The following is a 13,933-nucleotide window of genomic DNA, read 5'->3' on the forward strand; positions in this document are numbered from 1 at the left end:
CAGATGCCTAAAACTGTGATACAACTCAGTCTAATTTAGATTGTAAGGCTGCCAGAGGGAACCAGGTCTCTTCCTTGGTCCAAAAGTCCCCTCTGACAATTCTTAGGGCCCAACGATTAATATCAATGTATAATAATAATAACACTAATAATATTCATTGTCCAGATTAGACCTATAGTTCAAGACACACAGCTTTGAATAATCAGAAGCTAGAATTTGGCCCGGGGGGGACATGTGAGTACTTGTGCAATAATTTGGCCATCCTACAAATGGAGACAAAGGTACCTGACAGTGTGAATTAGAAAGAAAACATCTCCCAAACTTCTTCCACAATCGACTCTGGCAACCAGAAAAGAAAAGCCATCTTTCTTGTAATTTTTCAAAGACAAGTCCATTGCATGTCTGATACTTTTTATTTCAAATTGCCTTAAAAATAATTTAATTCTACTTAATTTTGCCTGGTATATATGAATCTGCAAGAACAAGCACTTAAAACTTTGTTCTCTGGGAAAGTAACACTTAAAATGGAAAAGCAAACTCAAGATCAATAAGTCTAACGATCCAAAAGATTCATGATACCAGTGTTGTGTTTGTGTATATGTGTATGGAATGTGGGAAGAGCCTACGTTTTAGATTCAAATAGATCTTGATCCAACTTGTTACTCAGCAGATTCTTCAGTTTTCTCATGTCTATGTTATCACTCCAAAGTGTGTTCTGTGGAATGCTAGTTTTGTAGAACAGGAAAGAAAGATCACAGGAATAAAAAAAAAAAAGAACTGAAGTTAAATAAGTTTGGGAAGTGCTAGGTTGAATAAAGTTCAGCTGCCTTTTTAATTGTAGGGTTGCTCAGAGCCTTTAATATATTAAAATATAATGAGACTATCAAAGAGGGGAGCAATATATAAATTAAAACACAATGAATATCCAAGAGTTGCCCAAAATTATTTATGGTAACTATTACTCCTGGAGTATCTCATGGAATTCAGGAATTTAGGGAAATAATGACTACATTCTTCAGGACTCTCCAGGTTGCAAGTCATAGAGACCCAACACTAGCTTAGGCAAAAAGAAGAAACCATTTGCTCGGGTGACCAAATCAAAGGTGGGCCAAGGGTGGAGAGAGCCTCCTGGACAACTGGAGTAGCTTATAATAGTTAATATTTATTGTGAGACAACCATGTGCCAGGCATTGTTCAATGTGCTTCACATGTATTAATTTGTTCAATTACAACAGCCCCATGAGTTAAGTACTATTATTATCTTCTTTTTACAAAAGTGGAAACTCAAGTTGAGAGAGGCTGTTTCCCAAGGTTAGCTAAGCAGTCTGACTCCAAGTCCACACATGAAACCACTATGCACTGTCTGTCTCCTGGGACTTAAATGCTGTCAAAGTTTATCTTCTCTGTGTGACTCTTGTGTCCTTGGGTCGATTTCATTCTCTTCAGCCAACTCTCCCCAAGAGAGTAGAGACCTGGCTCCCACCTCTTAGCTTGTCCCCTCACCTGCTTCCCAGGAAAGTGTTCCTGTCCCTTAATGTTTTATGAAAACCATTCTGGAGAAGGACTATGATTAGCCCCTGACTTGAGGTCATCTACTCAATCTTGGTGGGCTGGTGGGTGGGGTTTTCTAACCAGCTCAGCTCACTGCCACTACTGTGGCCGGGAGAGTGGACAACTATGATTAGCCACATCTGCCATATCAATATAGTCTTAATGGGGTGGTGGGGAGCAGTTCTCTGAAAGAAAGAAGGTGTATTTTCTAGAAGTAGATGCCTGGGGCACTGATATTCTGAGCTTTGATATACCCTGGGATCTTTTAGGATAGAATGACATATGTGTATAGAGCTTGCCAACACAGTTCCTGGCTCTGGAACAGGTTGTTGATTCATGGTGGCTTCTCCTCTATTCAGGTTGCAGAAAAGAAAGACCCTCCTTTTAATGTGGGGATGCTAAATTAAGCAGGTGGAAGAACTAGCTAGAAAGTGTGCTTTGTATAAAAGTCACAGAATTAGAAAAGGCTTGACTGTCAGGTTAAGATGTAGGTCTCAGAGGTCAGGGCAAGCTGGAGGACAAATAAAACCAGGTCAGAAGTCCAGGGAATTGGAGCAGCAAGGTCTAGATTTGTTATAAAGCACACACACGCTCAGATGGAACAGGCCAGGGATCAACGTCCAGAGGTCCAATCAAAGTGAGAGGGCACAGACAGGGGTCTAACCAGGAGGAGGTCCAGCCCAAAGTGAGGTCTGCATGTACCTACTTGGGCTGGAGTGTAGGATGACAGCTGGATGGAGGTCAGGGAGCAGTCCTCAGACACAGAACAGGGAGACAGAGAACAATGTCTCTGATTCTAAAATCAGGGATTGACTAGGCAACCAAGTGATGCCAGAAGGAATTTCCTCCAATTCCCGGAAGGGAAAGTCAACACAAACAGCACATTGATTTACTTCAACCAACTATACCCACAAATTCTAAAGGTCATCATTGACTTCTTGCAGGAATGGCTTGCCAAATCCCAAATAGCGCTAAGCTGGGGAGCCCTTGAGGTGCCAAGGGCTTCAGCTCTGACGGCAGTCTTCTTAAGGTCAGGCTTCATGTCAGCCAGCTTTGTTCTCAGGGTCCGTAAAGAGCCTTGTGCTTCCACTTTGTGATTATCCACAAGGTGCGTCTTCATCCTTTGGCATTGTTCATTTCATACTCCTGTTGTAACAAATTACCACAAACTCAGTGACTTAAAACAGCATGAGTTTATTATCTCACAGTTTGGGAGGCTCAGAAGTCAAAAATGGGTCTCCCTGGGTGTTGGAAAGGCTGTGTTCCTTCTGGAGGCTCTTGGGAAAGATCCCTTTCCAACTTCTAGACGCCGCCTTCACTCCTTGGCTCATGACCCCTTCCTCCAGCTTCAAAGGCAGCAGCCTAGCATCTTCCGGTGTCTCTCTAACTCTGATCCTCCTGCCTCCCTCTTATGAAGACCCTTGTAACTGCATTGGACCGCACTCCTCCTCCAGATAATCCAGGATAATCACCTCTTCTCAAGGTTCTTAATTTAATCATAACTGCAAAGTCCCTTCTGCCATGTGAGGAAACATATTCACAGGTCTCAAGGATTAGATGTGGAAATCTTTAGGGGGCCACTAAGCAAGGCACCACAGCTGTCGCATTCACCTTTAAACCTGCAAGCAGCTTTGGCTGTTTGTCATATGTATGTATCCTTTCCACAATGCTCTCATCAGTCTGTTCCAGATTTTATAAGCACCCGCCTGGGTATCTGCAGGGTGAGAGCTGCATGCCCTGCATTTACTAGCTCTCCTTGTGGAGGAGGATGGGGCTGGAAGGTATGTACCATTCCCCCGAGTGAGGCGGGCTTCTATAAGAGCCGGCGCATGTGGTAGAGGCCCAGCTCACCCCGAGACCCCTTCCCAACAGTTACATTTTCTTCCACAAAGAGAAGAATTTCTCAGCAACCTCTGGTGCTAGCTACAGCTATACAAATCTGTCATACTTAAGCAAGCTTCATAGAAGAGCAAACGGAATGGATAGCTCTCTCTGGAAAAACTCTCATACCTGTGCTCCAGGAAAAATGCATGAGAATATTCATCACAGTCTTGTTTGTAATGGTGAAAAACTGCAAGAAACTAAAATTTCTTCCAGTAGCAGAATGGGTAGGTAAACTATTCACATACCCTACAGTAATCGGCATGAATGACTTAGAAGTATGTATATCGATATAGAAATATATTAAAAAATATAATGTTAAGTGAAAAAAAATCCCAAGTTATAGAATTATGTTGTTTATGTACACAGCAGGTAAAAGTATAAAAACATGCTTGGAATGAAATGACTCCAGCTTCGGAATAGAGGTTTCTTCTGGGTCAGAGTGAGGGAATGGCATTGGATGAGGCCATGTAAAGGACAGTGGCCACATTGGTAAATTTCAAATCTTTAACAAAAAAACTGAAGTGAATATGGCAAAATGAAAATATTTGTTACAGCTGAGTGAGAGGGATTATGTGTTTATTATGTCATTCTCTATACTCTTTCATATGATTTTGAAATATTAAAAATAAAGCAATAATTAATTACAAATCTCAGCATAAGACATAATGGAGTTATTTGGATTACTGTTAAAAAGAAACTTTTTAAAAATAATATAACGTTAAAAAGAAATTCGATCTAGTCTCGTTATCGAGTCAAACCACGTGGTGAGCCAACGAGCAATTTACAGTTTTTCAATACTGTACCTTGACTTAAAACTTGATTTGGCATTCATACTTCAACTCACTAATTATTATATAATTAGTAATTTGTCTACTTGTCTTTCTGAACAGGCTTGTCAGTGAAAATATTGTCTCTTGCTTTCTTTTTTACAAAATTCCACTTGAAACTGGCTAAGGGGAATTTTCCACCAACAGTAATTCTTACTAAAAACCTCTGTAGTATGACACCTCCAGCATGAACTTACTTTAGCAGGAGAAAGTCATTGTTCCAGAATTTTTTTTTCCCAGGGACTTACGCAACAGATATTCATTTTCTCTGTGGAACTAGATGGAAACATAAGCTGGGTAATTTTTATAATGAGTACAGAATTATCTCTTCACTGTGGTGATATTGAATATGACTTTATCCAAATAATGGTAAGAGAATCCACCTTCACCAGTTCTACACTTCTGCCTTATGCAAAATGTTACAGACAAGTTTAAAGTCACTGCCATTTAGAAATTTAAGCCAATCTTCTTGCCTGTTCTTTTCTAGTCACTTAGTTCTCTGTACAGGCTTAACTCTGCAAGTATCATGTTGTAGTGTTTCTCCAGTTTTCCAAGATTGCAAGAATGAGGTTGCTGACACCCTACAGGGAAGGAGAATTTCTGGGTGAAAAACAATATTTTAAAGAGTTGAGGGAGTGGAGTCAGAAGTGAACATATCAAGGTTCTTATACAATTTTTTTGTTGTTCACTAAGTTAGAGCAGTACAGATAATACGTTCAGGGCTGCAGCTGGGCCATACAGTGCCTCCGTGCAAAATTTAAAATACAACTCTTTCTCTGGGTGGACACAGCCTTAATCAGCCAGGTGCCCTGGCGCAGGACATAACCTGCCCAACCATACATGGCGTCTCTGAGAGGGATTATCCATGGCATTGTACACATCTTAATATAGTAATATGAATATGCTGCAAAGAATTTATTTATTTATTTATTTTGAGGAAGATTAGCCCTGAGCTAACATCCGTACCAGTCTTCCTCTAGTTTATATGTGGGACGCCTGCCATAGCATGGCTTGACAAGTAGTGTGTAGGTCCACATCCAGGATCCAAACCAGCGAGCCCCAGGCCGCTGAAGCAGAACGTGTGAACTTAACCGCTGTGCCACAGGGCTGGCCCCTGCTACAAACAATTTAAATGTGCAACCCCTTGCTTGATAGAAACATTTTCAGGTCTCTCTCCTCTGCACTTGCAACAATATGCATGCAAATTTGTTTGGCTTTGCTGAGATAGTGTGTACAGTAAGAGGCATTTTCCTTCCTCTGAGTCTGTGTGTCTATTCAAATGGTCTGTGAGTCAGGACTGTTGAGTCATTTCTCACACACACCCGTAGTTCCAATTATGATGCCCACAACAGAGCCTGGGAAGGGATGGTGGGAGCAGGCATCTGGGGCTTAAGCAGCAGAGGAATACAGCAGTACAATGGTAGATTGGTTCTGCCCACAGACAGCACCCTTGAGGAGAAATAAAGTAACTTGAGTGCCAAGCCTTGTCTTTCAAATATTTTTTCAATGCCCACATGCAGTCTCATCCAGTTTGAAAGTCAGCAGTCCCAGGCAACTGGAATTCTGAAACTGAGTGATGCCTGGCACGGGGACCTTCCTGTGGAGGGAATAAATGATGGATTTCTTTTATTATTGAATACCCCTCCCAATAATTGGCCAGGATTAGAAAATTCCAAAAAGAAAGAGCTACAAGAAAAGCTGGAAATGCTTTTTTTGAATTTTTTCAGACCACTGACTCTGTTTCAATCAGAATTAGTATTTCCACAAGAAATTTTAAAATACATATATAATTTTGAAACAATCACACAGAAAATTTGCAAGTGCAACACAGAGAACTTTTTCACTTCTGAGACTTGTCTTTTCCCCTTTGTAATTAGTGAGTATTTTGTGGCGAGAGACTCTGAAACTATGTGTGTATCTTGTATTTCATTCATCCTACAATTCATTGATTGTTTTCTCAATATGAATATGGGCTTGTGTGTTTGGGTAATAATCGATTACTACCATAATTTATCTTGATAAATTGTTCTTGTTTTTGGCTCCAATTCAGGCTGGCTTCTGTGTCCTTTTGGCATGTCCCTCACACTGTGAGCACTTCTTGCTTTCTGGCATAACATAGTCCAGGCTCATTTTTACATTCCCTGCCCCAAGGTGGAGTCAGTCATTTCCTTTCAAGGAGCCCTGGTTCCTTTGAGTGGAGAATGGTGTTTAGGATTCAAGATCTGGGTGCTACGTGTGCTCATTGCTACTGGTGTATTGTTGCTCCCAGGCCTTTTTGGTGGATGGATTCCCTCCCTCTTGATATATGTATGTATACAAACACACTTATGTCTATATTCCTCTACCTATATCTATTGAGAACCATGACTTCACACCAATACCTCCAATTCCAATCCATCACCATAGGGTTCAGGCATTCCTTCCCATATGTGTACCTCTCTTCTGTATTAGAAGCCTGCCTCCATTATCTTTATTTTATTTCCTATTTTGATCAACCCTCTTGTACGTAACCAATCTAGCATCCCTGCTGCCATCCTTTCCTCTGACCAGATGCCCTCCTTAGTCCCAGAGTGCTGACAGCCATTGCCAGGCTGCCTTTCCACAAAGACATCCTCTCACCCTTGCCCCAACACCCTACCTGGGGCCTCCCCTGTGGGGGTGCCCTCCTCCTCATGCTAGAGCTCTGATGTGTCCTACTGGGCTGTCCCCATGTGTGACACTGTGTTCTCCTTGTGAGCTCTGATACCCTGCTTAGGGCTATTATGGCTCTTCCCCACAATGGTGAGGAAGCCTACCTTGTCCTGCCTCACCGGATAGCTTTAGGACTGAATTATTTGACAAGGGAAGCATAAGAAAGAGCAGGAGGAGGAGCTGGAGGAGGAGGAGGAATTATATGCACTTCCACTAGTAAAAAGCCCCTAACCCTAACCTCACTAAATACATGTTGAGCCATTTTTAAAAATAACATTGATCTGAATAAGTGCTAAAATGTCGGCCTTCCCAGGGCACCTTGTGTCTCTGCTCAGCCCTGGCTGTCAAGCCCTCTTATGGATGTCTCAGTCCCTTGCTTCTGTGCGATCCCAGAGTACAATCCTAAGGAAGTAGCCTTCTCTCAGCTTCCTTTATCTTCCCGAGGCTTCATTGCAGAAATGCTCTACGATTTACCTTCATTTGCTATTTTCAACTATCCCACTTCCACCCCATTCCTCCTTTTCTAAATATGCCTATCAGGGGTAACTTGGGTTTACGGGGATCAACACTCTTGGGCTTGACAAAGAGATGTATAGCAGTAAAGGTTTGTTGCTAGAGTGTGTTTATCAGGATCTTGTGACTGAGTTTCTGTACATGTTTATTCCTGAGTCTGGAGTCCTTTTTTCATAATTATTTTTGTCTTTTAAGACTTGGCATTGTACCTGGCACTTAACAGGCAATTGGTGTGTGTTTGTGGGATTGTAACAAATGATCTTGTCTGATATTATACTCCAAAGTTTGAACACTTGGTGAGCTGAAACTCGAAAAACTTGTTTTCAGTCTCCTGAGTTTTAATTTGTTGAGTTAGCTTTTCCTTTGTTCTGGGGGAACTAGTCACAACAGGCTTTAGTAAAGAAAGGTGGAGTGAAGACCCTCTTCTGGAATGGAGAGGTATAAACTGAACCATTTGTCTAATTATGTACACAAGGACCATCACTGTGGGCAGAGCTGTCTTACCACCCGTTATCTTTGCTTCAGTGGGGCTTTTCTAGGTCCACATCTGGGCCATGATGTTTTGCACGTCACTGCTCCAAACACTGGAACAATATGTATTCTTGCTTCCAGGTCAGGAGCAGAGACCCCAAAGAGTCTGGCAATACACACAATCCACAATCTTCTCTTTCCTTATGCTGGAGCAGAGACAGAGCCAAGGAACTTTGCTTGGAGCAAAGCGACCTGGATGGGATTTTGGCTGACCCCACATGGTGTTATTAAAGATTGAATAACGTACTTGGCAAACCTGCTGATATAGAAATGTGTTCTGACATCTTCTGGGGCTAAAGAACAAAACTACACTCCTAGAGGGTGGAGGTTGGAGTTTCCCCTGAAAGGAATGGACAGTCTGACCACCAGTTGTCCTGGAAAGAGGTCAGTCCCAGGGAAGGAGATGGGAGCATAAGAGGTGGGTCTTAGCAGAGGCAGAGGAAAGAAGGTCTCTTTTCTCCAATGCCTCAGGTCAGTTAGGCCTGGATGCTGACAAGGGGAGGTGTTTAGAACCCACATGTGGTGGTGAGGGGTGCTGGGCCATGTGACGTAAAGGCAGATTGGGGGCACCCAGAACAATGTGTAGCATTTTAATCTATTCTCTATGTTGTACTTTTCCATGACTTTTGAAATACACACACACACAATTCAAGTCACACAGATTGGAAAAAAATCCCTGGAGCTATGAGTTGATTTCATCTGTAAAATGAGGAAAATAGGACACATCACATAGGATTGCTGTGTGGATTAATTTGGATAACCCATGTCAGAGTACCTGAAACTCTGCTCATGAAATGTGGGTTTCCTTTACTTTCCATAGTGAGCACTTTAGGAACTATTTCCAGGGAAGCTTCTGTCTCACACGCTCTGAGACTTGCCTTGAGCACTTTACTCCAACCCAAAAAGAGCCAGTTCTTTATTCCACCATCCTTCATTTTGATAAACATGCTCATGTGTGGCAGGGTGGCTCATAGCATTTAATTATCTAGTTCATCCATCATAATTGTAAGGAAACAATGACATAGAGTAAAATGATGAAATGTTAAGGTGACAAGGACTTCAGAGATGATCTAATTGGGTTTCACAACAGGGCTACATTGATTTTCTGATGGAACAATTCTCTGTTGTATGGGACTGTCCTCCCCCTTACAGGGCACTTTACATTCTTGATTCCCTTAGTTTCATGACAATCAAAAAACACCAAACACACTTCCAGATGCCCCTGGGTGGGAGAAAATCATATTCCTGTGGAGAACCACTAAGACCTTCATTTTCGCTCAAAGATAAGTAGGCCTGAAGAGGTCACACGACTTGCCAAAATTACAGAGTAGATCAGAGAACCAGAAAAGAAACTAACTCCTATAACTCCTACTGGTAAATCTTATTATTCTCTTTACCTGGATTGAGAAACTGAAATTCAGAATGGTTAAGAACATGTCTTAGATCAGGCAGTTCACAAATGGCTAAGCTTTTGTTCAGCCCCAGACCCGGTTGTCCTCAAAGTCCATCCTTTAGGCTCCATCACACAATGCTCCTAAACTAGCCCATGTCCAGTAAGAAAACGAAGACCTGGCATGCTTGGAACTTTCCACAGGACATTTCCTTCACATTTGACTCAAACCAACAAAAGGATAATTCATAGATTTGCTGAGGAACTCAATGCAACAGCTTGTGCGCCCGTGGCCTGAGTTGGTAGATGGGAAACAGGAGTGAGCTGGGGCTGAGCTCGTAGCAACAGGGTCTAGTGGAGTTCTGGTCAAGGCAGATGGATGTTCTGCTGGCAGAGTGGAGGCCAAAGATAGAGTGGGCTGGGTCAGAAAAGCTAGGGAAAGTGCTGGATTCGTGGTGAGAGGAGCAACTTCCACAGGCTTCCCGCATGGCTGGTGGACTCTAGCAGACGCTGTCTTGCATGCCTCCCCAGGGGAGTCTTGAGATGACAAGCAGTGGAAGCATCCCTTACAAGACAGCCTCCCCGGGGAGCTGCGGGAAACAAGATGCACAATCTATAGCCATGAGCAGAGGGCCCTGGGACTGCAGCGCAGGCCAGGTGGGGGTGGCCCTTTGAGACCCATGGCCCACCCTGGCCCTACCTTCACTTCACCAAATTCTCCTGCTGTCCCTCACCCCAGGCCTCTTGCCAACCCCTGCCCCATGGCTCACGTCACAGTTCGGCCCCAAGCTGCCTGTAGCCCTGGGGCACATCAGAGACTCTGGGAGCAAGAAATCCAGGAGAGAAGGGCAAGATTCCTTACCTTTACGAAAAGGACATCAGGCCCCCCACTTCTGCCAGGTCCTTCCGGCCAGCTCTGTGAGCTAGAAATTAGGACACTGGGTCACAGCGATGAAGGCACTTGCCTAGGTCTCTTACAAGAGGCTGCGTGCAATGTGACTTTAGGGGAGACTGAGGTGAGACTCTGGAGCCCAGGCACTAGTGCCCTAGGCCACAGGATCCCTGATGGGGATGGCAAGGCTGCTGATGGGTTGAGGTTTGTCATTGACCAAGTGCTTCAACCTCCACCACAGCCCACATGCCCCTGCTGGGCAACACCCTGTTCCAGACGCCTGCTGGCCTGGGCCTTGGTTCTCAGCACAGAATCTGGCAAGTACTCAGGTTTTCATCTCCTTCCCAGGAGCCTCACTGAGGGCTCTGTCTCCTGAGGAACAGGTTCTGTCCCTGGCATCCTCCAGCCCATGGAGCTGGGCGCTCAGGGACAGGAGATGGAGGCCAGCTCTGGGACACAGGACTGAATGGCAGAAGCTTACCTTTCAAAGCTTCCCTTTTCTTCCTGTTCCTGCTGCTCCTCCCTCTCGGCTCCACTTGATGCTGAAATGAGAGAAAAAAGAAGAAACTGTAGGGGATGAGACCCAAGGTTCCCTCTTCTCTCTCTGGACCAGCTGCAGACGTACAGCATTTGTGAGCAAGATGACCGTCTACAGTGAACTCCTGGGCTCTGGGGTGTTTCTTCCCTTTTACTTACTTTTGAAGTGGAGAATTGAACACAAAATGGACACTTGCTGTCTTCCTTCTTGAGAATCATAAGACGGTCCCCATGGGGACCCAGCATGGATCTTATCTCACTGTTTCTCTGCTCAAGAAACGTGCACATTCTCAGATGTATGGAATCTTATGAGCTTCCTCATGAGGACTTTGCTTGCTTAGGCAAGAGCCCCACTCCAGGTCCTGCTCAGAGGCTGTAGGGGGCTCAGCTCTGCCCCCAGATCAGCCACGATACAGGAAAGGCCCGCCTGAGACACCTGCCCCAGGAAGGCGGCTGGGGAACCAGTGCTCAGGGCCTGTCCTCCCACAGATCCTACTCAGCATCCCATCCTTGGCCACTGGTCTCTGGCCTGGGGACTTTCCCTGGAGCCCTCTGCCACACTGGGACTCCCGCTCCAAGATCTTTGGATGGAAATCTTTGTGCCCACCATCACCCCTGCCCACCTAGCCTGGCTTGTCCCTAGAAGGATGATGTTCTATACTTTCCCATCCCTGGAGTCCCTCTAGTTGATTCAGAGAAGGGGAAATCATAGTAAAAAAGAAGAGAGACTCATCTTCTCGTGGGTCTCGGTCCAGGATTTCTTACCTTCCTGACCTTTCTCCTTTTGTAAGTTGGTTGTAAGGACGAATTCCTATGGAGGGAAGGAACAGGAGGAAGAGCCTCTGTCCACACAGGATGCGGAGGATGGTCCCAATCACCCAGGAAGTGGAACTGGAGCTCAACCAGGTAGCAACAACGCTTTTTACATATAAGATAGGAGTTTCCATATCTCAAATACAGTTCTACTCTCAGGCAACTGAGCACTGGGAGTGACTTGGAGATTAGAACCCCACGCCCTCATCATGGAACTGTGGCCGTGTCACAAGGGCTTCTGAGGGGGGGAGGGGACAGCAGGGAAGCAGATTGGACCACAGCCCCTCCACCACCAACTGACCTACAACTGCCTCCCGCCACCCTCCTGGGCCTTCTAGACCTTAGCTAGTTTTGTATTCCTTCCACCTGGAAGCCAGATGTCACCCGGTTCCCTGCGTCTCCTGGATTCTTGGTTTGAACCCACCTATCTCATGGCCTTTGAAAGTCTGAAGTTCTCCTGGCAATTTGGGCTGGTTCCCAGGGATTCATACGCTGATTCTCCTCTGTCCTCAACTCTGATTGTTGTTTTCACCTCACTTATTGACTGTGTGTGTGTGAGGACACTGAAGTGCTGCTCTCTTAGCTGATGTCAATTATACAATTCAGTGTTCTCGACTCTAGTCACCACATCAGACGTGAGATCCTCAGAGCTTCTTGATCTCAGAGCTGAAAGTTTGTCCCCTTTTACCTGCCTCTCCCTCTTCCTCCCACTCCACAGCCACTGGCCACCACTTTTCTACTCTCTGTTTCTGTGAATTGATCTTTCTTTTATTGTTTTTCGAGTTCACATGTAAGTGACCCCAGGCAGTGTTTCTCTGACTGGCTTGTTTCATTGAGCATATGCCCTCCAGGTTCATCCATGTTGTGCAAATCTCAACTCCATTTGTCCACATAACAAGTTTTTAGTTTCGGAAATCTGGAAGTCCCACTTTATTTTATACTTATTTCTTTTTGAGTATTAACGTTCTTATTAATTCCATCAACCTTTGCCACCTTCACTCAGAACGACTCACCCGAAAATTCAAACTATTCATTTATTATTTAACATAAGCATAATAAAAATTTAAGTAATTAAACCTCCCAATAATGTGTTTTATGTTAGTAGCATTTCTACTTCTGAAGTTAGAAAGCCTTCACCAAGACTTATGGGACATGCTGGACACACACACACAGACACACACACACCCCCACACATACACAGGCATGGACACATTTGCACAGACCAATTCAGTATTTTCAAACCAGAGAATTAAGCATATTCCCATTTTCTTTAATCTCTTATGTTGTCTTGACTCTATTTCTTCTTATTCTGCCTAAAATAGATAGTCTTCAATTTCCAGAGTTTAGACGTCTGTGTGGCCCACCCCAAAGCCAGGTGCGACTCAAGTGAGCTAAAGTGCTGCTCTTTAGAGCAGACGTTGGGGCTGCGTCCATGGCCCGGGTTTGAGTCCAGTCTTTAGCAGCCCTTTCTGGTCTCCCTGGTTTGCCCTCCACGTGTTCTCTTTCTCAGAGTTGGCCTTGCCTCCCCCTCCTGCCCGTTCCGGGCCACTGGAGCCTCAAGTATTGCCTGAACCTGGAAAAAGAGGGCCCTTTGAGTCCTAGAGGAATTCCCTGGTGACATCATCGGACATCACTTTTTCAGTGAGAACTGGGGGTTCACTTAGGGATTGTACTTTTTGATCAACATGTTAATTTTTCTTACTCGTTGGACAGGTAGTGCTTAGATATCTGATTTTACAGTTATTACACAACTATACATAGACACACCTATGGAGAGATACTCTTTTACTTGATAATAAGGTAATCTTACTTATACCAAAAGAATTAAGGTATAAGTTGTTCTTACTAGCTTAATCTGATAAATATGTTCCCAATTTATGAATATGTGTGATCACAGAAGAATTTGCAACAGAGTAACTCTCTTAGCAGGCACCAAAATGATCTTTAATGTCTTTCTCAACAGTTAAGACAAGTTCATTCTTCTTAAGTCCAACAAAGACCTTTTTCTGGAGCTGGGACTGCAATTCCAGTCTGCTACTTTATTGCCTCCTGTCACGAAATGATGTTGGGACAATTTAAGAAAAACACAGAGCATATCAAGCAAGGGAGTGGGCTTTATGGGAAGTTATTCTATTTACTTTCAGTGTAAAAACACTTATATAGAACTTATGAAGTGTCAGGCATGGTTCCACTTAAAATATAAACCATTGAATGGTTTAATAGTTCGTGTGTGGCAGAAATAATATATATCTCTAGGATCTGATGCAAGAAAGAGCATTGCAGGTATCTCTGAACATGGAATTA

This window comes from Equus caballus, chromosome 14 (assembly GCF_041296265.1).
Source record: "Equus caballus isolate H_3958 breed thoroughbred chromosome 14, TB-T2T, whole genome shotgun sequence".
NCBI classification, from domain to species: domain Eukaryota; kingdom Metazoa; phylum Chordata; class Mammalia; order Perissodactyla; family Equidae; genus Equus; species Equus caballus.